Source organism: Anastrepha obliqua, chromosome 1, assembly GCF_027943255.1.
Source record: "Anastrepha obliqua isolate idAnaObli1 chromosome 1, idAnaObli1_1.0, whole genome shotgun sequence".
Taxonomy (NCBI): domain Eukaryota; kingdom Metazoa; phylum Arthropoda; class Insecta; order Diptera; family Tephritidae; genus Anastrepha; species Anastrepha obliqua.
The window spans coordinates 25,419,666-25,444,127 of record NC_072892.1 but is presented as its reverse complement, the minus strand read 5'-3'; the positions used below and the strand labels follow the sequence as shown (position 1 = coordinate 25,444,127).

General features: G+C 36.1%; 2 protein-coding genes across 4 annotated transcripts in view; one reads left to right on the top strand and one right to left on the bottom strand.

Annotated features, from left to right (window-relative positions):
• Positions 1 to 13,688, bottom strand: part of LOC129244313 (transient receptor potential channel pyrexia) — a 34,922-nt gene extending 21,234 nt beyond the window's left edge. Inside the window, exon 1 of one of the 2 annotated variants that reach the window (XM_054881934.1) lies at positions 13,247 to 13,688. The gene's annotated coding sequence lies outside the window, so the exon portion shown is untranslated. The remainder of the gene's footprint in view (positions 1 to 13,246) is intronic. The other variant, XM_054881939.1, reaches the window with a different exon arrangement.
• The window catches only part of LOC129244341 (28S ribosomal protein S9, mitochondrial), a 54,756-nt gene that overhangs the window by 28,356 nt on the left and 1,938 nt on the right, over positions 1 to 24,462 (top strand). The window lies entirely within an intron of this gene.

The window sequence follows — 24,462 nt, the reverse complement described above, 5'->3', positions numbered from 1 at the left end:
TACTTATTATATTATTTACTTATTTGATACACGGGCTGAAAAGTCCCGGGCCTAGCACATAGATGGCACCAGTTTTATTGCATTTTAATTTGTCATAACCTTAAGAAAACAGCTGTCAAAATTTCATGATATTCTATTCATTAGTTCGTGAGGCATTGTGTTAAGAGTGACGCTACTTTTGTTATTTTCGAAACAATGGATCAAAAACAAATTTCGTGCTTTAATTTTACATTGCTTCTTAGTGAAAAAAAAAACCGTTCAAGTGAAGCAATGGCTTGAAAAGTGTTATGGGGACTCCACCCCATCAGAAACAACAAAGAGAGAGGTTGTGGTCGTAGAGACACCGATGATGCACCACACAGTCGACGTCGAAATGAGGCTGTAACGCCAGAAAACATAAAAAAAGTGCCTGTAGCGTAGCGCACATAACAGAAGTAAAACTTTCTAGGCAGAAAGAAAGAGGGAGAGACCCGAGAGAGAATGAGAGAGAGAGATACCCGAGAGAGAATGAGAGAGAGAGAGAGAAAGAATATATATCTAAATAGATTCACAACATTTACAGAGAATACAAATAGGCAAAATTAAAAAAAAACGGAGAAGGGTCGACCCGTGTATGTAAACGCCGGACACAAACCGTGGCAACAACGCGCACTACTCCGAGCGTTTATCACCCGCACAAACGCAGCGATTCCAGGACCGCAGCAACGGCACAAATTACCGCGAGGCAATACCAATAAATCCGACGCCGGAATGGATAGCACTTTATAGTATGCACAAGCACTAGCCAAGAAACGGGAAAAAAGCGCTAAAAAGTGGGCACCAAAAAAAAACGCCAAAAAAATTAGGACCAAACCAAACTTTAGGCACCAAGGAAATATAACGCCAAAAAGTAGGTACTAAAAATATATTTTCTACAAGTTTGCCCCAACAAACAAGCGCCAAAAAAAAGCCAGTGTTATTTCTCACTAGAAAAATAGCCCAAAGTGTATCTAAGATATATATAAGGTATAGCTCTCTCTTCCCTTTTCTTCTACGTTATATCTTTTTTCTCTCTCGCGGAACGAAAATGCCCAAAACGTTGCATGGCCTTGAAATTTTACTCTCCATTCTCGCTCGTCCATCGACGCCTAAAAAGTTTCACTTCAAAAATCCACAAAAGTGTTTTGAATGATCGAAAAGTGAGATTGTGTGAGTTAGCTGTCATCGTAAGGATATTAAAAGAACATCTTAGCTTTATATTGCATGAGCATTTGGCTACGCGAATGTTCTGTTCAAAGGGGGTGCCGCGTTTGCTCACTGTTGACCAAAAATAAGAACGCGTTGATGATTCTGAACAGCGTTTGGCCATGTTTAAACGTAATAAACCGGAATTTTTGCATCGATCTGTGACAATGGATGAAATATGGATCCATCACTTAACTCCGTAATCAAAACGATCGTCATCTGAGTGGACAGCAACTGGTGAACTTCGTCCAAAGCACCCGAAAGCACAACCATCGGCTGGAAAGGTTACGCCTTCAGTATTTTGGAATGTGCGTAGTGTAATGATTATCTTGAGGAGGGATATACCATTAACAGTGAATATTATATAGTGTTATTGGAGCGTTTAAGGGTCGAAATTGCAAAGTGTAACGTCCGCATGTCTCAAAGAAAAAAATTTTGTTTCATCAAGGCAACGCACCGTGTCACCAGTCATTTAAAACAATGGCAAAACCACATGAATTGAACTTCAAATTGCTCCCACATCGACCGTATTTGCCAGATTTGGCTCCCAACGACTACTGGCTGTTGTGGCAGACCTAAAAAATGCTCGCCGGTAAGAGATTTCGCTCGAATGAAGAGGTTATCGCTGAAACTGAGGCCTATTTTGGGCAAAAGATAAATCGCTCTACAAAAGTGGTGTTGAAATGTTAGAGCGGCGCTGAAGTGATTGCGTTGTTCTTGATAGAAAACAACTAATTTTGAACAAAAAACCGTGTTTTCTTTGTTGGGCCCGAGACTTTTCAGCCCATGTGTGAACTTTTTTGTCGTTCAAACGTACAGTAATTTATTTCTGTGAAAATACAATTTTTAAGTTTTTTTTTTTAAGTATAGTACATGAAAAGTTAGCAAAGAATTCAATTTTTTTTAAACAATCTTCTTCTTATATATAAAAATGAATGTTTGTCTGTATTTCATCGATGAACTCAAAAACTACTGGACCGATTATTATAAAAGTTGGTATATATATGTATTTTTCCACGGAGAAGGTTTGTAGAATATGCTAATTACTGAACTTTGTAATGTCACAATTTTTTCGAGATAAACCAAATCAATAAAATTGTTTAGAATGAATTGAATATTTGTGTACTGATTTTTCTTTAAAGTTATTTTTCTTAAATTTATTTTAGTTGTTGGCGTAGCAATGCGCGCCGGGTACAGCTAGTTTTTTTATAAAAATGTCTCGCCACTTTTTAAAAACTAATTACTTCATTTTATTGCTTACTATGTTTTCGAATTAATATGAAAGAATCGTAAGGTTCGCATGAAATATTGCAAAAAGTATAAAAGTCTGCATAACACTTGGTTTACAAATAACTCGGCGAAAAATTTAAATTAGCGCAAATGCTTTCGTGTCAATATTGCACGCCCTGGTTAGCCATTAAAATCAGCAAAAAAATCTAAAAGTAAACTTTTGGTGGCCCACCTGGGAAAACTTGACTCATATTAAAAAAAATTGCTTTACTTTTAATGCATTAAAACTGTTGCATAGTAAAATGTGTATAGGTAAATTGTTTGAAACTTATCTGCTGCTACATACATACACATAGTAGAAAAAGTCTGCGTTCACCTATGCAAATATTCTTTGCATTAGAAAAAGTTCAAAACAATAAATATTTCAGAAATTTTTTTTAATGAGTTTTATTTAGCTCACTTAAACGTAACTATCACACATATTTCGCTACCAATAACAAAATCAAATTTAAAATGAGATCACATAAAATTAAAACGGCCATTCAAACTAAACGGAAAAAGTTTGCGTTCACTTCAATAATAATAAAATAAAAGGCTTAAGATCATAGAAATGTTTTAAAATTAATAGCTAGTTGGATATCCACGCCTTTTTATGACTTCTAGAAGGCGTCTTTTCATTGATCCAACTAGTTTGGCTGTTATTTCTGGACTTATGACTTCCCATTCCTCTTTAAGCGCGTTCTAAAGCATTTTCTTGCTAGTTATTGTACGCTCTCGTATTTTTTTTTCTAGAACGTCCCATAAGTGCTCAATGGGGTTAAGGTCAGGTGATTGTGGGGGTGTGCGAAGTTGTTTTGGAACATTATACAACAACCACAACCTAACAATCTTGTGTTTCGGGTCGTTGTCCTGTTGGAAAACAAATCTTTCACCGAGTCCCAGTTTGATTGCACTTTCTCTCAAATTCGTTTTTAAAATATCGAGATAATCATGTCTGTTTATTATCGACTCAATAAACTGTATATTTCCAACGCCCGAACTAGCCATACACCCCCATATCATGGCACTTCCTCCCCCATGCTTTACCGTAGGTACCAGATTTTGCTTTCCAAGTGCCATTCCGTTTTTCCTCCAAATAATTTTACGACCTTTTATCCCGAAAATGCAAAACTTGCTCTCATCTGAAAAAATCACACTATTCCAAAACTCAGGTGGCTTGTTTACGTATTCCTTGGCGAAAGCCATCTGCTTAAGTCGATTTACTCGCGATATGAAGGGTTTTTTTCGGGCCACTCTGTCGTGAAATCCGATTCTTTTTAGAATTTTTCTTACTGTATCTGGATGTACTTTCTTTTGGTATTTTACTTCTATGTCTTTTGAAATTTGGCTTGCTGTTAGTCGTGGATTAGACTTCACAAGAATAGTTATGTTGCGTTCTTCTCTTTCCGTCAGTTTTTTTGGACACCCAGAACGAGGCTTAGACTCCAAACAATTCGTTTGCTTGAAGTTGTTTATTACTCTTTGGACCGAGAAGTATTGTCTCCCAAAAATTTTCGCGATTTCCCGATAGCTCTTACTATTTTGCCACAAACTTACAATGATTTTCCTTTCACCAGTATCTATTTCTTTTCGCCTTTGGTCCATAGTAACAAAAAATGTATTTCTAATATCAATTTTTCCCTCTTTAGATTTGTTCTTAACCGCGTCAACTACATGAATGATTTAAAATTAAATTTAACGTAATTGCCATGCAAATAATCGTCACTATTCGAAATGAACGCACACTTTTTCTGCTCAGCCTATTTAAGAAACTGTACTACAGTCCCGTTATCTGAACACGACGCAGCTTAAACTCCAAAAAATTTTGTTCATACCTTCTACGAATAATTTTCTAAGTGAAAAGAAATAACTGAGAGTTTTAAGATAAACACGTTAAATTATTTTAATACTTTATAACAGTGGGTGAACGCAGACTTTTTCTACCATGTGTACATCCGTACATGGACACGCCTGTACACCAACAATCACCGGCTTCAAACATGATCAATTCGCATTATATTAATATACTATGTGTAATACAAAACTTTTCCCCACAATTTTCATTCATTGTTTCAAAATGTATCACAATTTCCCAAATAACAATTCCTCTCTAAATTCAGTAAAACGATCACTTCAGTGTCAGCAAAAGCGTAGTTCGGCAACAAATGAGTGGCTTTATGATCAAATAGTAGTCAGAACCGTTATTATTTTATATACTAGATGCTTCATTATTTATTTATTTACAGTAGACGTACGTATGTGTCTATGCCTTTCGGCAACAAAAGCCGTGAGAGTGTGTGCATACACATATAAGCATACGATATAAGTATGTGTGTGTGTGGAGCTCAGCGAACAACCGAAGCTCGAGTGAAATGTTTTTATTTGGCGCAAAATCTTCTGTATATTTTAACTAAATTAAATCACGGCAAACTTCTGGCAGATCCGAGTTCATACTCGTAATAAATAAATTTGTTAAAAGTGCACGAAAGCGTCGTCAACCATGCCACTTCATCAATGGTCGTGATCTTTCTCGTGTCAGTTCGCGCACAAACACAATTGTCACATCAATCTTCATCTAAATCAGTTTTTCGTCTTACATTTCATTTAAACTGAGTATTTGTTTTTTGTTATTTTTTCCTTCCAACAGCAATGTAAATTCTGCAAATTATAGCAGGCGCTTAAATGCAAACTGTAAGTAAGCGCAGCTGCAAATGCAACTCTGCTGACCGTATGCGAAATGGTGTGAGTATCGCCGCGTGTAGCAGAACAGTGCCTAGCTACTTAAGTCACCGTTATTTTTATCTGCTCTTCCTCAGAAATATTAGCAGACATCACCATTTCTGAATGCATTTTCATTTATTAGCAGTAGCTGGGTTTTATTCAACTCTTTTCATCAACTAAAAAAAATAAATAAAACATTAAAACAAAGAAAAAAACTAAATATATAGCCCGAAAAATATTGCCTTTAGTATCCGTTTCTGCAGCATGATCACTCCTCGAACGCATGAATGGCGGCAGCCAGTGGCAAAGTATTTGTAGCGATCGGTACGCGTATATGGCGGCTTTTTTCAGCAAATGCTTTTAACTATTAATTATTTCTAGTGATCGACATTTAAGTACGCAAGGCTTGGTTTAACGAAGCGTGTGAACTAATTATATATATCGCTCGCTTTCTCTCTCTCTCTCTCTGTCTCTCACTCCTCCTCGACGCTTTTGCAGTTGTTGATCTTAGAATTTCGTTGGCGCCGGAAGTGTCGGCATTTTCCACTTATGCACAAACTAACAGTATAAGAGGCATGACACATAATTTGTTGCTTCTCTGAAATCGCTGTTTGACTTTTAGGTATACATACGAGGGGCGTTCAATGTATTCTCGGCATCAGTATGAGAAACAATTCGTATTAAATTGCATATAAAGGGTTTTCCAATAAGAAGTGTTATTTTGATATTCAAAGAAAAATGCTATTTTCTAATATAAATGATCATTATAAAGAGGAAGGTATGCCGTGGCAAATAACATCTGGCAAATGACCACGACGACCACGCTTGCAGGACGATATCATTTTCATGAGATTTTCCATAACCGAACTGCCAATTGGTTGCCCTATGTCCTCGATAGCCTCACGAATTCCATCTTTGAGGTCTCGAATCGACCCTGGGCTGTTGGCGTAGACCTTCTCCATCACGTGGCTCGAAAGAAAAAAGTCGCAAGTGTTAAATCACAAGATCTCAGTGGCCAATTGTGATCACCTCTTCGAGAGATAACACGGTCCGGAAACTTTTCTCGTAAAAGATCAATGATTTCATTGCTTGTGTGACTCGTAGCGCCGTCTTGTTGAAAATAAACATTGTCCAGATCAATACCATCCAATTCCGGCCATAAAAAATCGTTAATCATCTCTCGATAGCCTTTTATATTTTTAAATATCACCTGTTATTTGAAAACCTTTTACAATATTTTTGTTTTCCAATATAATCCTCCATAACCTCAATATATTTGTTAGATCTGAAAATTAGGTTTTGAATGCTCTCTAAAAAATATGTATCCTCGTACGAAATGTGTGCATTTATTGCAACCTTGAGTTCTTCATTGTTAGAAGAATTTTTCCAGGAAGTTTTTTTTTTCAAATTTGGCAGCAAAATGTAATCACCAGAGAATTAAATTTGGGCTTCAAAGCCACAAATTTTCGCATCAGTCATTACAATCTTTCTTCACCGAGAATCACTACATAACTGGTGACCCTAATTCCGTTGAGGCGAGTGAAGTAGGCGTTGAGTCAATTCGCTTTATGAGCTTTACGGCGACATAGACATTGTGCAGCGAATAAAGATCCAGCAACTTTGTTAGCTTAGGTTATGTCGTCCGAATGGATGCAAATCTCGGGCTCCGAAAGCATTCGTTGCGGTACCAGCTGGAAGAGAAAGAAACGGCTGGCGCGCTTTGTTATACTCCGCCAAAATCGCATAAGCCATTCAAGAAGCAGAAAAAGAATGACCGTAATTATATGAAATTTTGTATTTCAAGTAAATTTATTGCATTTATTAAATTACCCACCTCCCTATAACGAGAATTTATTGCACACTACTCGTAGTTGCCCTGACTTTGACATTCAGCCCATTTTTGAACTTTACACCCTTCATTGCTTCGGAAGAATGTGGCTACCCATCTGAATATCTTCAAATACATTTTATGCAGCTACTTTGCGCCGACAAAGCGTTTACGTTTTTATTTTGCTCTTTCCTGCTTGTTTATCCATTTGCGTCAGTTTGCCATTTTGTTGTTGTATGCACCTTAGCTATTGTTATTTTCTTTTGTAGTTGTTGTTACGGCCACTTATTGCTCCTATTCAATTATAATTTAAATCAATTGTAGCCTTTTTGATACACGCACGCACACATATGCACATACATCTACATACACAATGTGTGGCTTCTTGCCTTTCGGCGCGTCTCTACTTAAATACGTTGATATTTTTATAGTCGCATTTGTTATTTGCCGCCAAGTTTAGTTAGTTTAAGCTCTACATACATCGGAAACTATGATCGCTCCGTGCTGTTCTGGCAACTTCTTTAATATGCGTTTATCCATTGACTTATTTTATCAATTTGTGCTCCCCAGCCTTTCTTTCTTACTTCCGCAATTTGCTGCTGATGCCGCCGCCCTTGAACCTGAGTCATTAGGCGCATGGGTTTGGAAGAGTAGAGCCAACTATAAACATATCATCGGGTCTATTGTGAATAATCATACTTATTTATATATGTGTGTATGTATGTACCCTCAGCTAGTTTTATCCATAAGATTTGTTTTTTTTTACGACTGTCTGCTTTTCCTTCAATCCTCCATGGCCCGCAACGCACCTCAATCGGACTCAATTGCACCCTATTATACTTCCATAGCCTCGTAACTAAAATTTTTCACACTTCAACACACATCAACCACTCGCGCCAAATTAAAGGATAATGCAATTGCATGTAATTCCAACTCATTGCTCTTCTGCCGACTTGATTGTAGTTGTCGAGAACTATCTTTGTATTGTATTGTGATTCTAGAATAGGTTTATTAGGTTAAAATCTCACCCAATTGTATATTTATTTGCCTTCGCGTAGCTCTTTTCAAATGGGTCAAAATGTTGCATTTATTTAAACTGCATGCATTCATTCGTGTATTGTTATTTGTTTTGCTGGCGGTGCAACTTGTGGTCTATGAACCAATTCAATGACAAACCTATTTGCCGTTAGATGGCAACAATCGAATAATGTCGATTAATAGAGCATGCGACTGGGACTAAAATGCAATTGCAGTGCCAAAAATGTATGCATTTTTTCTGGTTGATTTAAGTCTGAACTATTTAGACCTTCAATGAGCAGAATTTAGGCAAACGGATTGAACAGATTGAATAGCGTTCCCAGACAGTCGGTTCTACGTTACGGGGACGACCCGGACTTATATCCTGCCAAGGACTGTCACCCCAGCAACATTCCCCGTGCATGTATGGGGAATGTTTATGCTGCTACAACAACAACAACAGATTTAATAGTGAGTGACATTTCTCATCTTTCACGCATTTCCCCCTACTACTGTAAAGCAACAAAAATATATTTTTAATCGGAATCACTCGACAGGAAACAACACTCGGAATAGATACTGTGCGTTGTATTTTATGGTTCTCATTTTCCTGTCTTCTAATAAAGGGTGATCAGATTGGAGGTACTTCTTCCAAGAGGACTTTTCTGACAGATCACGAATGACTTTTATCAAACCAAATACATAATTTCTTCAGCATTCATTGACTTTTCATCGTGAAACGACTTACGCCTACAAATTGTACAATTTTATTACGAAAATCGACGTTCTGTGAAAAGTGTTCATCGCGCGCTCAGGCCAACTAATGGTGTTCAGTAATGAGGCCCATTTTTGGCTTCAATAAGCAAAATTGCCGTATTTGGGCTAAAAAGCACCCTGAAAGAACAACCATTACATCGTTTGAAAACTACCGTTTGGTGCGGCCTATGGGCTGGAGGAATCATCGGCCCATATTTCTTCAAAGACGAGGCTGGCGCCAATGTAACAGTGAATGGCGAACGCTATCGCGCCATGGTAAATGACTTTTAAATGCTGTAAGTTAAAGCCCGTTATCTCCACAAATTCTTTGTGGACATACCAGCTTCGGTTGAGGCATTGCAAGCCAACACTACTAAAGTTATTCACGAGGTACCGATTGAAGTCCTCCAGCGAGTCATTCAAAATTGCTGCTAACGGATGGCCGAATTACGGCGCAGTAATTTACTCAACATTTGAAAGGGATTATCTTTAAAAAATAAATGTCATTGCCCAATCAGTTTGATTTTTTGTTTTTTCGTATTTCAATTTAAAATTCGATACCTCTAAATGGATCACCCTTTATATGCCTCTTTTTAAATAGGCTAGACGAACTGTTGTCTAAGAATTTACTCGACAACCACGGATATCCATTGTGATGAATAGAAAATATAGATTCTCTTTCCGAAAGTCTTCAAAGAAATTTTTTCACAAAGATCTAAAAGACAATCTTGGCACAGGAATTGCTGAATGAATTCTGCATTTTCCTCAACTCAACTGCTTCTACGGCAATCTTTAGGTGTAGCTCTTTGGTACATTTGAAAGCACTTTCGGCTAATTCTTTGAACCAAAGGACCTTTATCGCAATCTAAATTCCTATAACGAAGAAGAGAAATCTATCACGTCATACTCACTAGCCTTGGTTCCATATCAGCTGCATAGATCTCGGCTTGAAAAACGTGACTATGATCGAGATGTATTTCAATTTCTATCAGTGCTTGGAGACGACGCCAGCCATTCTGTGTGCCAATTCTATCGGCAAAGTGTACCACAGTCTCGATCTCTGTGATAGGATCAGTTTTTATATTCAGTCGTCGTTCTGTTAAAGATGTATGCACAGCTTATCGGGTATCTCAGCAAGATTTTTTCAAAAGCTCTATACTTTAGGTATTCTAGCAAAGGCAGAGCAGATGACGCACGAAAAGTATTTCGACGTCTCTTGATTCTGAAAGCTGATAGGACAAATGGAGTTTCAGTTATTTGTACTATGAAACAAGTCTGTCCATAATCCCATTATTTGTCTGTGACCCTACCTCTTCAATGATGATAGATACCTACTACCTGTGGAATTAAGCTCAACCTAGCTACAACTAATCACGGCATAAACTTCAATAGAATGGTGAATCCTTGCCCCACTACCTTTCACTTTGACTACGGATCCTGACATAGAGCCAGTTTAATCGTCGTCACAACAAGGTCTTATGAGATCTCCAACATATTGTTAGGTAACTCAAATCTGTGATATTTTATATTGGCGTATTTTTATGGATCATTAAGAAAATACAAGTTTCTAAGTGGCTTTCCGAATACTTAGAACTTGCGTTTCCTCTTATCCATCATCCTGTTTCAGTCTTCTGCCTCGACATATCTAAGGTGACTATGTGCTGAGGAAGATGAAATCGTATACGATGCATAATTGATAGTTTGGGCGAGTAATCATTGCATATCATTTTTACTGGCTAATTTAACTCGAGACCAACTTTTTGTGGTGAATCACCTGAAGAAATTTCCATTATCCGCTATATGTATGCCAATTTACTAGTCTATGCCAATAACCCAGCTACGATTGATGATTTTTAAGCGACTACCAGTCTTGGTTATGCTGAACAAAGTAGTGGAATATTTATTGGTATTCAGTAAAAACCACATAACAAAAAACTGCAAGATAGTGAAGTCAAAATATTTCCCCAATTTTTTGTGTTTTATTAAAATAGTTCTATAATTCTAAAGAACTCCTTTAAAATGTATGGAACTTCTAAAAAAAATAAACTAGAAGAGCCATTAACATTTTTTTGTGTTCTCATTAAAAATATTATTAATGATTTCAGCTTTCTACTTTTTTCCTAATTTTTTGCTTACTACCACAGCTAATAGATACACAAAAAGTCAAATTTACTGAAGGGGAATTTTATCGAAATACATTTTTTTCCTCATTCTTAGCTGTGAGCATTTTTTTATTCGTTAAGTTGTTGTGGAATTTGTGGTGGTATTTTTTTTATGTTTGAGTTATTGTGTATTTACTATTTTCACAGACATGATACGAGTTTTGGATGTCGCGCTCTTTCGTTTTGAGGATCGTACGATTTTATTTTTTAACTTTTATTGCCCTTCACCTTTCGAGTAAGTATTTCGCTTTCTAAAAAAAAAAAAATTGGCGCGTACACTTCTGTTAGGTGTTTGGCTGAGCTCCTCCTCGTTTTTGTGGCGCGCGTCTTGATGTTTTTACAGTTTTAAGCCGACTCCAAACGGCAAATGGTTTTTATGAGGAGCTTTTATAATTTCATAAATAATAAATATTACATTTCATAGACTTCTAATATACTTTATTTAATTTTTTTTTATTTTATTGGTTTTTTTAAGTTTTGTTTAGTTTATTTTACTTCATTTTATTTTATTTATTTCAATTTATTTCTATCTATATTTTCTGATTTATTTTATTATCAGAATTTAATAAATTTGATTTTATTATCGGAAACTGAAAGCCGTAGCAGCCAGAGCTTTCAAATTAAATGAATTGTTTTATTTTATTTTGATGTATTTTTATTTGTTTGTTTTTTAATTTTTTTTACTTTATTTAATTTAAGTTATTTGAGTTTTATTTTATTTTATTATTTAATTTAATTTTTCTTTCAGTTTATTATTTTATTTATTCCTATTTTATATTATTTTATTTCCTTTACAAGGGTTGCTATTTATATTTTTGGCTTTGGGTACTTCTAGTATTTTCTGGACGACGCTTTGATGTGTGAGCTTTATTAGTGTGGCTTACAGTGACTTGAAAAATTAATCTCGGCACAAAAAGAAAAGCAAAAAATGAAAAAATGGTTAACTCCATGAAATTGTGAATATTTTCGCGCAATTATTTTTCATAATTTTGGATTAATACGACAAAAATTCATCGATGAACTAAACTTATTATGTGGTAAGCAAGCATCATCCCTTACCACCATAAAAAACTGGTACAATGAATTTGCCCGTGGTTTCTGTTCGCTGACCAACAAACTCCGTGAAAATCGTCCGAAATCAGTTGGTGTGCCAGAAACTATCGATGTTGTGCACGAAATGATTGATCAAGATCGTCATGTCACCTACTGTAAGGTCGAGGTATCCTTGGGCATTAGTATGACAAGCATTAATGAGATTTTGCACGATCACCTTGTGGGAAAAAGGTGTGTGCGTGTTGTATCGCACACAATTTAAAAAATGTCCTGGAAACGTGACTGGACAAACCCGTAAAGCCTTTTTTAACCATCAATATTCATTTTTCCACTGTTGGGCCAGAAATATAAAAAGCAGCCCTCGTACAATAAGTTTTTTTATCAGAAACTAATGAGCTTTTGAACTTAGCTTATAATTTATAATTGCACGCTTATTTAATTTTATTAAATTTTTATTTTTTCATTTTAATATTTTTTTCTTTATTTTTTAACCTTATTTCATTTTATTTTGTTTAATTTCTGTTCATATTTTTTTCTAGAACAATTTTTAAATTATTGTATTTTATTTTTTCTTTTAATTTAGTTTGTTCTATCTTATTGCTTTTTTAATATTTATTTATTTGATTTTATTTTATTCTTTCTTAATATTAAAAAAATTTAAATTTTTTTAAATATTTTTTTGTTTTATTTTTTTTATATTAATTTTTTTTGTTTTTTTTTTTTTTAATTTTTATTATTTCATTTCATTTTATTTAATCTGTCCATATGTTAATTAATTAATTTATTTTATTGTTTTCATATTATGTAATATTTTTTCTTTTTTTTTTAACCTTATTCCATTTTTTTTTATTTAATTTCTTTTCATATGTTTTTTGTTGTATTTTATTTTATTTTTAATATTATTTTATTTAATTTTTTCATATTAATATTTTTTCTTTATTTTTTAACCATATTTCGTTTTATTTTATTTAAATTTTTTTTTAATATTATTTTATTTTATTTTTTCATGTTAAGATTTTTCCTTCATTTTTTAACCTTTTTTCGTTTTATTTTATTTAATATCTGTTCATGTTATTGTAATTTATTTTGTTTTATTTTATTTTATTTTATTTAGTTTTTTTTTTAACTTAATTAAGTTTCCAACTTAAACAAGTTTTTTTTAATTATAACATACGAGCATATTTATTCTAAACAAAACAAGAAAAAGATAATTTACAAATATTTGTTCGTCTCAGCACGTAATCGCTCACATAATTTGTAAACAATTTTCACAGTTGTGTTGCATGTAATTTGCTGACGTTTACAGATTACAGATAATTTATAAATCACTTTGACGTTGTAATACAAAATTACGCATTGTTGTGAAGCGACTGCGTTCATTTGCGACGAATTATCAAGCATTTTTTTTTACAATCGTAAAGTTTTTTTTTACTCGATGGTAGTATGCACTTTATTGTCCATACGATCACTGATCAGGACATTAAGCGAACAATTCGCACGCGCACCATTATCCTTTCCTTTGCTGACATTCAAAGGATTTCGCTCCCTTTAATTTCTGGTAATCGTTCTCGTTTGTTGTACACGCCACGACTTGTCACTTCAGATAGTGACCTAACGTTTTGAGGCGTTTATCCGCAAGTCTACAATCAAAAAGGTGATGATCCTCGTCGTCGATCAGCTCGTGTATCTTTCTTAGCTAACTAACTAACTACAAACACCAGCGCGTACAGCCACCCACTCAACGCCACACTAGTTGCCATTTACTAGTAGTAGATGTGTGTACTCATTCGCACACACATATATACATACATATGTACTTAAGTATGTATAATATAATATAAAGCATTTATTCTTTATCTTGTTGAATGTGTCAGCGTTGACTTATAACGGGCAACGCCGCCGCCATCGCTATCGTTTTTATCTCTAGTACCATCTCAAATGTGTGCGCTTTATTCTTTAGAAACCAATACTCATGCGATGTCGTGCAGTTGGTGGTAGCACTTAAAAACATTCATTTACTCGCAGCCGATCTTTTACTAAACTATACCATGTATTATTCGGAGCTTCGGCAAATCTTTACGCTTACCCCTGATAAAACAAAAAAATTTACTTTTACAACGCGCACGACAGTTACGGAAAATGGGGAGAATCAATCGTTTACCCCTGTTTAAACTGTTGGGTAGGTTATGAATTCACTTCCGAGTGAATTTCATTGACATTTTCTGGCAACTGCTTTGAAATGCATTAGGAAGTGAATTACAGAGCCAGCCCGAGTATTTAATTTACCAAAAATTTAATTTTACAAACTAAGTAATTGTTCCGACTTGTTAAAGTGATGCGAGATTGTTACTTATTCCTGAACCTAGTACACACGTCTACAATTTTCGACCGGATTATGAAATACATACTTCATTTTCATACAGGGTGAACGATATGAAGTGTTACCTATTCAAAACACCATAACTTTTTTGTGAGAAATTAGTTTTTATAGATTTCAAAGACAAAATTGTTCAAAAATGATGATGACCACCTTTTGCCTTGACTATAGCCTTCAAACGCTCAAAAAATGACTTGTATGCTGCTCGAATGTGATCTTGAGGTATTTTGGCCCATTCTCGTATACGAGTAATCGTTTTTTTCAGCGCATCCATACTAGCACATTTTTTAGTCCTCACCTTGCTCTCCAAAATGGACCAGATGGAATAGTCCATCGGATTTGCGTCTGACGAATTCGAAAGCCACTGTGTGGACGAAATGAAGTGTGGAACATGATTTTTTAACCATTCTTGGTTCACACGAGCTTTATGAGACGGTGCCGAGTCCTGTTCGGACCTCCATGGTCTACGACCAAAATGTTTGCGTGTCCACGGCTCTAAAGCAGCTTCTAAAACATTTTCCCGATAATAAGTCGCATTCACTTCGACACCAGGCTCGATAAAAACGATTGGAGAGCATCCATCAGCGGTCACTGCGGCCCAAACTATTACTTACGATGGGAAATTGCTACGCGTGGCCATACGTAGGCTCAAATTCTCGTATGAGCGTTCGGTCAAGTAAACACGATCGTTTTGAGTGTTTATGAACTACTCAATTGGAAAATTTTTTTCATCAGAAACCACAATGTTGAGAAATTCACCACGTTCTTGCAAGCGCAACAACTCCTTTGCTCTTTCGCACCGAACTTTTTTTTGGCTGGGGTAAAAGATCGTGTGCTTTTTGGAACTTGTAAGCCTTAACCTTGAGCTCATTTTTCAATATGCGTCGAATGCTGTCTTGCGATATTTTCAGTTCGTTGGCCATTTTTCTTCCACTTCGACGTGGATTTCATTCAAGTCGAGCCTTCACTTTCCGAACCATTTCTGGCGTTGTTGCGGTTTTTTTTTGGGTCCACCTCCATAGCGTTTTTCAATGCTACCAGTATCATTGTAGCGTTTTATAGTAGGATACACAAACATTTTATTCACTTTGAGGTGACTGAGCTCACGAATAATGGCTGGTTGTGGTTTTCCAGCCAAATATAACGCAATCACACTATTACGTTTGAATTCCGTCACAGAAAAAAAAAATTAAACAAAACTGAGACGCAAATGCTTTTGATGACTTATAAGCAATATATTGAACTGTCATTACAACAATTTTGACGTTGATGTCATAGGCTGTTTCACAGATACAAGCAGTGTGAAGTTGGTAACACTTCACATCGTTCACCCTGTAGTATTGAGTAGTTTTTTAAGAGCTTGAGAACTTGAAATGATAATACAAAACAGGAATATTGTTGATAGATAATTTCGGTTCATTTATTTTTTGGATGTGATATGCGGCACATGTCCCCTGCACCTACGAGTTATATGGTCCATTCTATTAGTATAATTTTTGACTACTTTTTCCAATAAATCTGGCCGTATGGCGTCACTGAGGGCTTAAATATTGCAATTAATCGGTTGTTAAGCGCGCTATTTGGCATGTTGCGCCGTCTTTTTGGGACCATCGATGTCATCGATGTTTAGCTGATGCTGATTATTTTTTAGAAACAAAAAATTCAATCAGCATGGCTTGATAGCGTTCGCCATTCACCATAACAGCAGCTCCTTCTTCGTTTCGAAAGGTCCTTATTTCATTTCCTCGAGAGAAAATCGCGAACAAATTTATTTGTTTATTTTTAAGTAAATTTCCACAATTTGGAAGCGTTTTTCTGGTGTTAAACGGTTTATGATGACTTGCTAAACTTTACTGAACAAAAATGGCATTACAGTTTGCCATTCTCAAACCATAGTTATCGATATCGATAGTTTGTGACTCAAAACAGGCTCTTACCCCATTGTCCTCCAACAATAGAGAGCATCACAATGAATAAATTGTAGGGGGCGCCCTAGCCGAATGGGTTGGTGCGTGACTATCGTTCGGAATTCAGAGAGAATGTAGGTAGGAATCTCGGTGAAACACCAAAATGAAAAAAAGTTTTTTCTAATAGCGGTCGCCCCTCGGCAGGTAATGACTAACCTCCGAGTGTATTTCTGCCATGGAAAAGCTCCTCATAAAAAATATTTGCCGTTCGGAGTCGGCTTGAAACATCAAGACGCACACCACAAATAGGAGGAGGAGCTCGGCCAAATACCCAAAAAGGGTGTATGCGCCAATTATATATCTTCTGCTCAAATATGAACGAGACGGTATCAATAAAACGGTCCGCGGATGACATATGGCAAAAATAATTTTTTTGTTTTTTGGTAGGACTGTTATAAGCTTACGTGGCAAATTTCAGCGTGATATGTCACATAGTTTGTTTTCTTGGGCATAACTTAAATTGAGTTCAAAAAGCGCTACATGAATAAACTCTGTTCACATGAACTCATCTAAGTTCACCTTTTAAGCATTTGCTCCAACATAAACTTTGTTTGTAAAAATTTTCTAACCTCTTTTGGACACAAAACTGTCATAGATGGTTCGATCGCAAAATATAAATTGCCTCCCTCGTATTTCCGCAAAAATAGCTATAGTTTTTGTTTATGTCTTACGGTGGCCACAAACATTTTTATGACTTTATTTATTGACTATTGAAGCGCATGAATTTATAAATCCAGTTTCTGCATACGACTTGGTTGGTTACCTATGACGTTTGTAACATACAACAACATTACTTGTAGAAAGCGATAAGCCATGGAGCTCTGAAATTTTTACCTTGCTCATCTCTTTTTAATGTTTATACGTATTTACATATTTCTTTATCTCCATACAATTTGTATGTGTGAATGTAGGAGTTACAGCTTTACAGCAGGGGAGTATTCACTTTTATAGCTCTCTGATTAGCTACCAAACACTTTGCGGCTGCACAACATAATCATTGAGTTTCTCAACAGTATTGGCAGCATCTGGAAGTCCAAAGTCCAACATTCAACCAGCTACAATTTATTCAATTTATGACCCAGGCAGGCGAAATTTATGTTTCAGTTACTATACAGATTTTTGCTATTCCTCTCGAATTTTTTTGCAAACTCTTTACTTTTTTCTTTTTCTAGCTTCTTGTCATTGATTAATTATCTTTATAAGGTTTGGCTATTATACATATGTATGTATATAGGAGTTTGTATATGTAGTTTGTTGACTGCTTTTTGTCACTTATGCGTTTTTAACCAAATTTGAGTGGTCAGCCACTTTGACAAAAATTTTACAGCCAAATATGCGCTGTATTTCAGTGTTTTTTGTATTTTGTGTTTTTTTAATTAACTTTTTTGTAATTTGTGTTTTTGAATTTATTTTTTTTATTTCTTTATTTTTGTTTTATATATTTTTTTGTTTTTTATTTATTTTTTTGTTTTTTATTTATTTATTTTTTTATTACTGGTACATATTCGTAATGCAATCTATAGATCAATGACTGCTTAGCACGTTCGCAGGTATGGAGTATTTTCACGCTTGTTGATTAAGATAATTAAGCCAAAAAAAAATCTATTGATTAGTAGTTAATTAAATCGTGTTGCACCTCACAGGTACATTTTTGTTGTTGTTTTTTTAACAGAAAGCATCGAAAGCCTTACTCCGTCAGTGTGGGACTTTAACCCGAACTACACCTCCTACTGCCTTAAGTACAGATCCCCTCTCGGTTCTACCGTTAAGTGAATCGTCGGGAGGCGGTTTGACCAATAGGCTCTACGTTAGCTACTGTTCAAATGACATCATCTTCCCACTTTTTTGTTTATTTTCAGAAACCACTCCAGTTGGGCCAGTCCGCCCCTCCCAACCTTACGGGTAGATGTGTACCTTGGTTTGGCTGTTGCTGCACCGCACTCTTAGGCCAAAAATAAAGGTTCATTATGATGCCAAAGTATAAGTCATAAGTGTCCTTTAAGAATTGCATTATACATTTTAAATCGATGCCCGTAGGTCAGGTACTTACTTATAAAGGGCGACCACACATACCTGCTTCTGCATAGCGCAGAATATTTATGGAGCATATGGGTAGTCGGTTCTGTTACTTTCTACTTCTTCCAATGCCCTGTTAAAGCTCCGCCTCGTATATCCACACTTCCCAACTATTTGCATTGCATTTCGTTTATCTGAGGTCCATTTTTCTAGGGTTATCTATACATGCGTATTGTAATCCAAGGAATTTTGACAAAACGTTTCAATAGTTGTTTTCTTTTATTAAGCACTAAATAGCTAAGCTGCATCCCTGACCAAGTTTTTAAGCGCTTAGCATGCGCGAGCGATGCGCACCTGTCCGGCAGTTACGATAAAGATGGGGGTCGAGCTGACATCCAAGAGTGTACTCTGTAGTGGTACACAGATGGCTCTAAAACACTCGAAGGCATGAGATCATCATCATCAACATCATAGCAAATAAAGCTCGGGGTGAGCCAGTGCTTCCTTCACAATCGCGCTTCATACGGCTCAGTTCATTGCGTGGTTTCTCCTAGCATTTATAAGGCATACATCTGCATCAACATCGTCTGCCCATCTTCTTGTCGGCTTTCCATGTTGAAGGTGTTTTTCATAATTCTGTTGTCATCCATCCTGAGTAGGTGTCATCAGTCGCTGAGCTTTAGCGACACGCAGAATGTTTTGACTTGATATCAGCTGTGCGATCTCATTATTGTATCTGATGCTGTAAAATCCATCAGCTTTCCTTACTGGTCCAAACATCTTTCTTAGGATTTATGCTCAGAGGGGAAAAGGTAGTCCTTTATGTTAGAAGTCAGTACCCATGTTTCGCCTCGTCTTGTAGATTTGTAGTTTACACGACCTCGATAGTAATTTATTTTTGAGAAGTTTCAGGTGAGCAAAATAACTTCTATTAGCACTTTGTAGTCTATCATTCACATCGATTAGGGGGTATGCAGCGCTGCTGGGTGTACCAGGTATTTAAAACTCTCCGCTTTTGTGAAAAATATATGGAACGAGTAGAAGTGTATGCCATGTGTCTATGTTTAGAAATCAAGTTAGACAGAGATATTCGCAATAAGCGAATTGCTATCCCGAGTCACAAACAGGCTGCACTCAAGGGCTTGAATGCGTAGAGAGACTAACCTACCATCTACAAGATTGGCAATCACATTCGACTCATATGGCTGCCGGGGCATAGAAACATACCTGGAAACGAGCCAGAGAGGCTATCGCTTCGAAATTTATAGAATTCAAGCCCTTTCTTGCCATGGGAGGAGGAGCTTGGAGCGAAGGGCTAAGTCTGCAAGGCGTGAGCTGAGACGTAATTGTGGGGCTATGCCGAGCAAAGTGCTTATTAGTATAATATTAAACAGATAATCTTACGATGTTTTAAAAACGCGTAAACCTTCCTGAATATAAACTCATATTGCTTACAAGCATTCTTACTGGTGAATGCTAATTGCGAGGCCTTCTGCGCAGGTCGGCATATGGTCTAACCACTCCTGCCGCTTCTGCGAGCTATAGCCGGGTACTATTCCAGGATGCTTCTCGAATGCGATGTCATAACGATAAGAAGGAGTAGAGATCTCGACCTGAAGAAAAGGTTCAGTCCAACCCAGCTCCATTCTAGGTTTACTGAAGGAACTGAGTTTGGATGAATTATTGTGATGAGTAGAAAGAACGAAAGTTCCTACCATTTCTTGCCACAAAATCGGAGTTTCGTATGGAATTTTGATAAAAATACAATTTTACTTTACTATACTTCACTCAACTGGAGTATATTACCTGGTTTCCACGACAGTCGGGTCTATGTTACAGAATCGACCCGCATTTATATTCGGCCAAGGACTGTCACTTCAGCAACATTCCCCGTATACCTGCTTATGTTATTGCTTTACATCTACATGTAATTTGTTTTATCACTCAGTACCTAACGAATGCAGCTAATAATAATGCGTAAGAATATTTCCTTGAAACTTCTCTTCCTTTAGTGTGTGAAGCGATCAAGAATAACGACAAAAGCTGTGCTGTTTCTCAGTAAGTCAGAATTACCAGTTTGCTCATTTGCATATTCCGCACATGAACGCAACATAAGAAACTCTAACTAACTGAATACCTGCGTCCCGCCCCCTGCTATGCAAGCAGTTATCTAATATTTTATTACGATGCTGAAAGCTAAAATTGACAATTGATTAAGTAAGTCTTCAGTGCGCTGTTAAGAGAATGTTAAGAATGTTGTCTGACAACTGCTGAGCTGCTTGTGCTCTGCTGGCTGAGCAAGCACTCACTACATATATGTGTATGTGTGCACGACATTGTATGTTATGCTCTGGTATCATTCTGGTAAATTCCAAGAATAAACTTACCAATAATTATAAACTAAGTCCAGCTTGGCTGTTCGCATCAAGGGGAATAAAAAAGTGGAAATGTGCACGCCGATGCTAGTTTACATAAGACTAGCAGATTTTTTACATTTTATTTGTACATTCATTTCACGGTGAGTGCATTACTAAATAACCGCTTCATTACTTCGTGTGCATCAGCTCCACGGTACGTATGAGCAACATTTAATTGTCGGCTGTCAATTCAATGCAAACACTTTCCATTAAATACGAAGATAATTGCTGACAAACACTGGCATTTAACAATGTACTACAGGCTTGTACATGTAAACATAGAATGGGAGTACATTTATTTCCTCTAAATTGTATATATCTTTTTTTAACTGTTTATTCAAATTCTCATCTAAAGGCATTAAAGTACAAATATGTACATACATACATATATATGTATACTTTCTCACATGCACTGACGGACCTTTTGGGGAGACTTTGCGGCCAAAGCACCGCAAAGCCTATGGAATAAGTAAAAAATTAAGGAAATTTTAAGCATTTCAATTGGCAGCTAAACTTTAATGCTTTAATGAGAATGCGAATACTGGTAGCATTTGAATACGAATCTCTACACAATCTTCCCGACCATATCCTCTGCAGTCAACTCATCTTTTATCACCTGTGACGGTTGGTTTTAATACACTCTTTCGAAGTACTTCCCTGCTACTTGAGTATTGAGTCGCTCGTCGCTATTATAACCTAATAATACAGTTTTTTCGTCCAATAGAGTAAGCTTTACTAGCCGATAAACTATACCTTACTTTAAAGTGCACTTTAACTTTTTTCGTTTCCGCAACTGCCGAATCGACATAGATTTGCTAGTTCCGGAAGCAATGGCAAGGGCGTAAAAGTTCATTTTTTTTGTTTGACTGCTTTCAGAGCTGATAATTTTGGTAAACAACACTAGCCCTTCTTTTGCAACGAGTTAAATAACACTAGTTTACAATTTTTCACTTTCAAAAATGGTCCTCGACCAAAAGGCGTTTTTTAAACTAATTTGAGGTCGCTGAAACCAAACGCCTTTTGGTCGAGGACCATTTTTGGTGTAAACTAGTGTAATTTAACTCTCTCTTGGAAACCGGCTACAAATTTCAAAAGGTCCATAAACTAACCGTTAAATATGTCGGCCGGACAGTTTACCAAGTTTTTGAGAGAACAAAAGTATGTTGACAGGCATGATACAGGCAGCTGTGTTGTTGTTGTTGTTTTAGCATCATAAAAATTTCCCATACATATACGGGGAATACTGCTGGAGTGACAGCCCTTGGCCGGACATACATCCGGGTCATTCCGTTAGCGTAGAACCGAATGTGCAAATGAGGGAGCTGTAAACTTAGAAGTTGGTTGAAAAGGGAGTTCTCAAGATATAAAGTTCATGGATATGATACAAGACTACTATATACACATGTAAAGGGTCTTTCAAAAGACGCGCCTGTTGTTTTAAAATAAAAAATGTAAAAATTTAGATTTTTTCATTTTTTGTTCAAAATACAACTATAGGGTTATCTTATAAGAGTTGTTATTTTGATATTCAAAGAAAAATGCTATTTTTTAATATAAATGATGTTTATTTCTTTATAAAGAAGAAGGTATGCCGTTAATAGTGGAAAATAACATCAGGCAAATGACCACCACGACCACGCTTACAGAACAATATTTTTTTCATGAAATTTTCCATAACCGAATTGCAAAGTGGCTGCCGTGTCCTCGATAGCCTCACGAATTCCATCTTTGAGATCTTGAATCGACCCTGGGCTGTTCGCGTAGACCTTCTCTGTCACGTGGCCCCAAAGAAAAAAGTCACAAGGTGTTAAATCAAAAGATCTTGGTGGCCAATTGTGATCACCTCTTTGAGAGATTACACGGTCCGGAAACGTTTCTCCTAAAAGATCAATGGTTTCGTTGCTTGTGTGGCACGTAGCGCCGTGTTGTTGAAAATAAACGTTGTCCAGATCAATGCCATCCAAGTCCGGCCATAAAAAATCGTTAATCATCTCTCGATAGCGATAGATAACAAATGTTACCTGTTATTGGAAAACCCTATATATGTGAAAATTACATCATTTAAATGTCCACCCAGAACGCGTCTACAGGTAAAATGCGCCAAATAGTCGATTCATGAATGCCTAATTGTTAAGAACGTCAAGCGGTCGATGTTGAACGTTGTTCAGCAACACTTTGCGCTAAAGCAGCAATATTCTCAACTGAATGTCCAATTTTTGATCTTGGAATTCTTTCACCAACTCTCCACTCATTCGGACGATTATTTCCACCAAAAAATCACAAATTGGTCCCTCCGTGCCAATTATTATATTTTTTATTTTTATCTAGGAATTATTCACTACTGCCATCTGGGCGTACCCTTTATATTTTTTGTTTCTGGTTTTTATAATCGCAGACATTTTTTTTTTCGAACATGACACAAAACCTTCAATTGGTTTTGAGGATATTTAATAATTATATTAGTAATATTTTTCTTAGTCCAGGCCCCCTCCCCTCATTGAGTTTCTAAATCCAGCCAGTGCATACTTTTATGTATGTCCTCATGTAAATATTTACACAGGAAATCGCATTGAAGTGCAGCTTCTTCCAATTTTCACATTGCCATGAAATTGAAATTTCGATTGTTTTCGGGATTCAACTACTATTAATGCTGTTCAAGTCGAAATGCTCTCTCGAATTTCGACTAAGCTATTGTTCAATGTCAACCAAAAATATACAGCGAAGCATTGTTGTTGTTGGTGTGGAGCGTCAACGTGTGGATGATTTGTAGGTTATTTGCAACACTTGACTGGCTGTCTATATTTGCTATAAATACATATCTGTACAAGTGTATATATGTATATGTGCATGTTTATACGTACATATGTAATCTAGTGTTGCTATTTGTGGCGCTTTGGAATTTTTAGTACTGCCGTTGTAATTATGTGGCTGGCTTCTTTTGTTCCAAAATATACTAGACTAGACGAATTTTACAAATGCTCAGTAGTTCTCGTGATTTTTTGTTTTTTGTTTTGATTTTACCTTTTTTACTTTTGTGTTTACTTTTCTGTTTTTTTTTTTGTTTTTTTTTTTTTTGATTGCATCAATTCACTTTTTTCATTACTCTCCCACATTTAATTTGCAATAACAATTGAAGCAGTTGTACAGGTAAATTTTTTCAATTTCTATTGTTGTTTAATTGTTGTTACAAACACTTTACTTAGGTTTGCAATTTATTGTGGTTTTGAATTGTGCGAAAAATTAAATCTACTTTATATTCATAAAAAAATTTCCTTTGCTATTTGATTATGTAAAAATAGAGAAGTGAGTTAATGAATGAATGCATTTTATGCATCTTAAAATTGCGTTTCAGTAAATTGATTTTTTTTTTACTTTTTTATTCAGATTATGTCTGGTTGCTTTCAATATCCAACATATGCATTAATTTCTCCTGCTTCTCAATAGGCACCATAACCTTGTCATTGCTTTTTTTTTCTCGTGCTAACACAAGCCATTCCTAATACCTAGAAAGCTTACTTTCACCCCATATGCTCCCCCAACGCAAAGGAGGCCACTTCGTATCTAATCGAGCTATGCCGATAACTTCGTAAAGTTCAGCCTACAGATGAGCGCTGGAGAAATTATTTGATTGAAAACCTAAACAAGCACAAGTTCC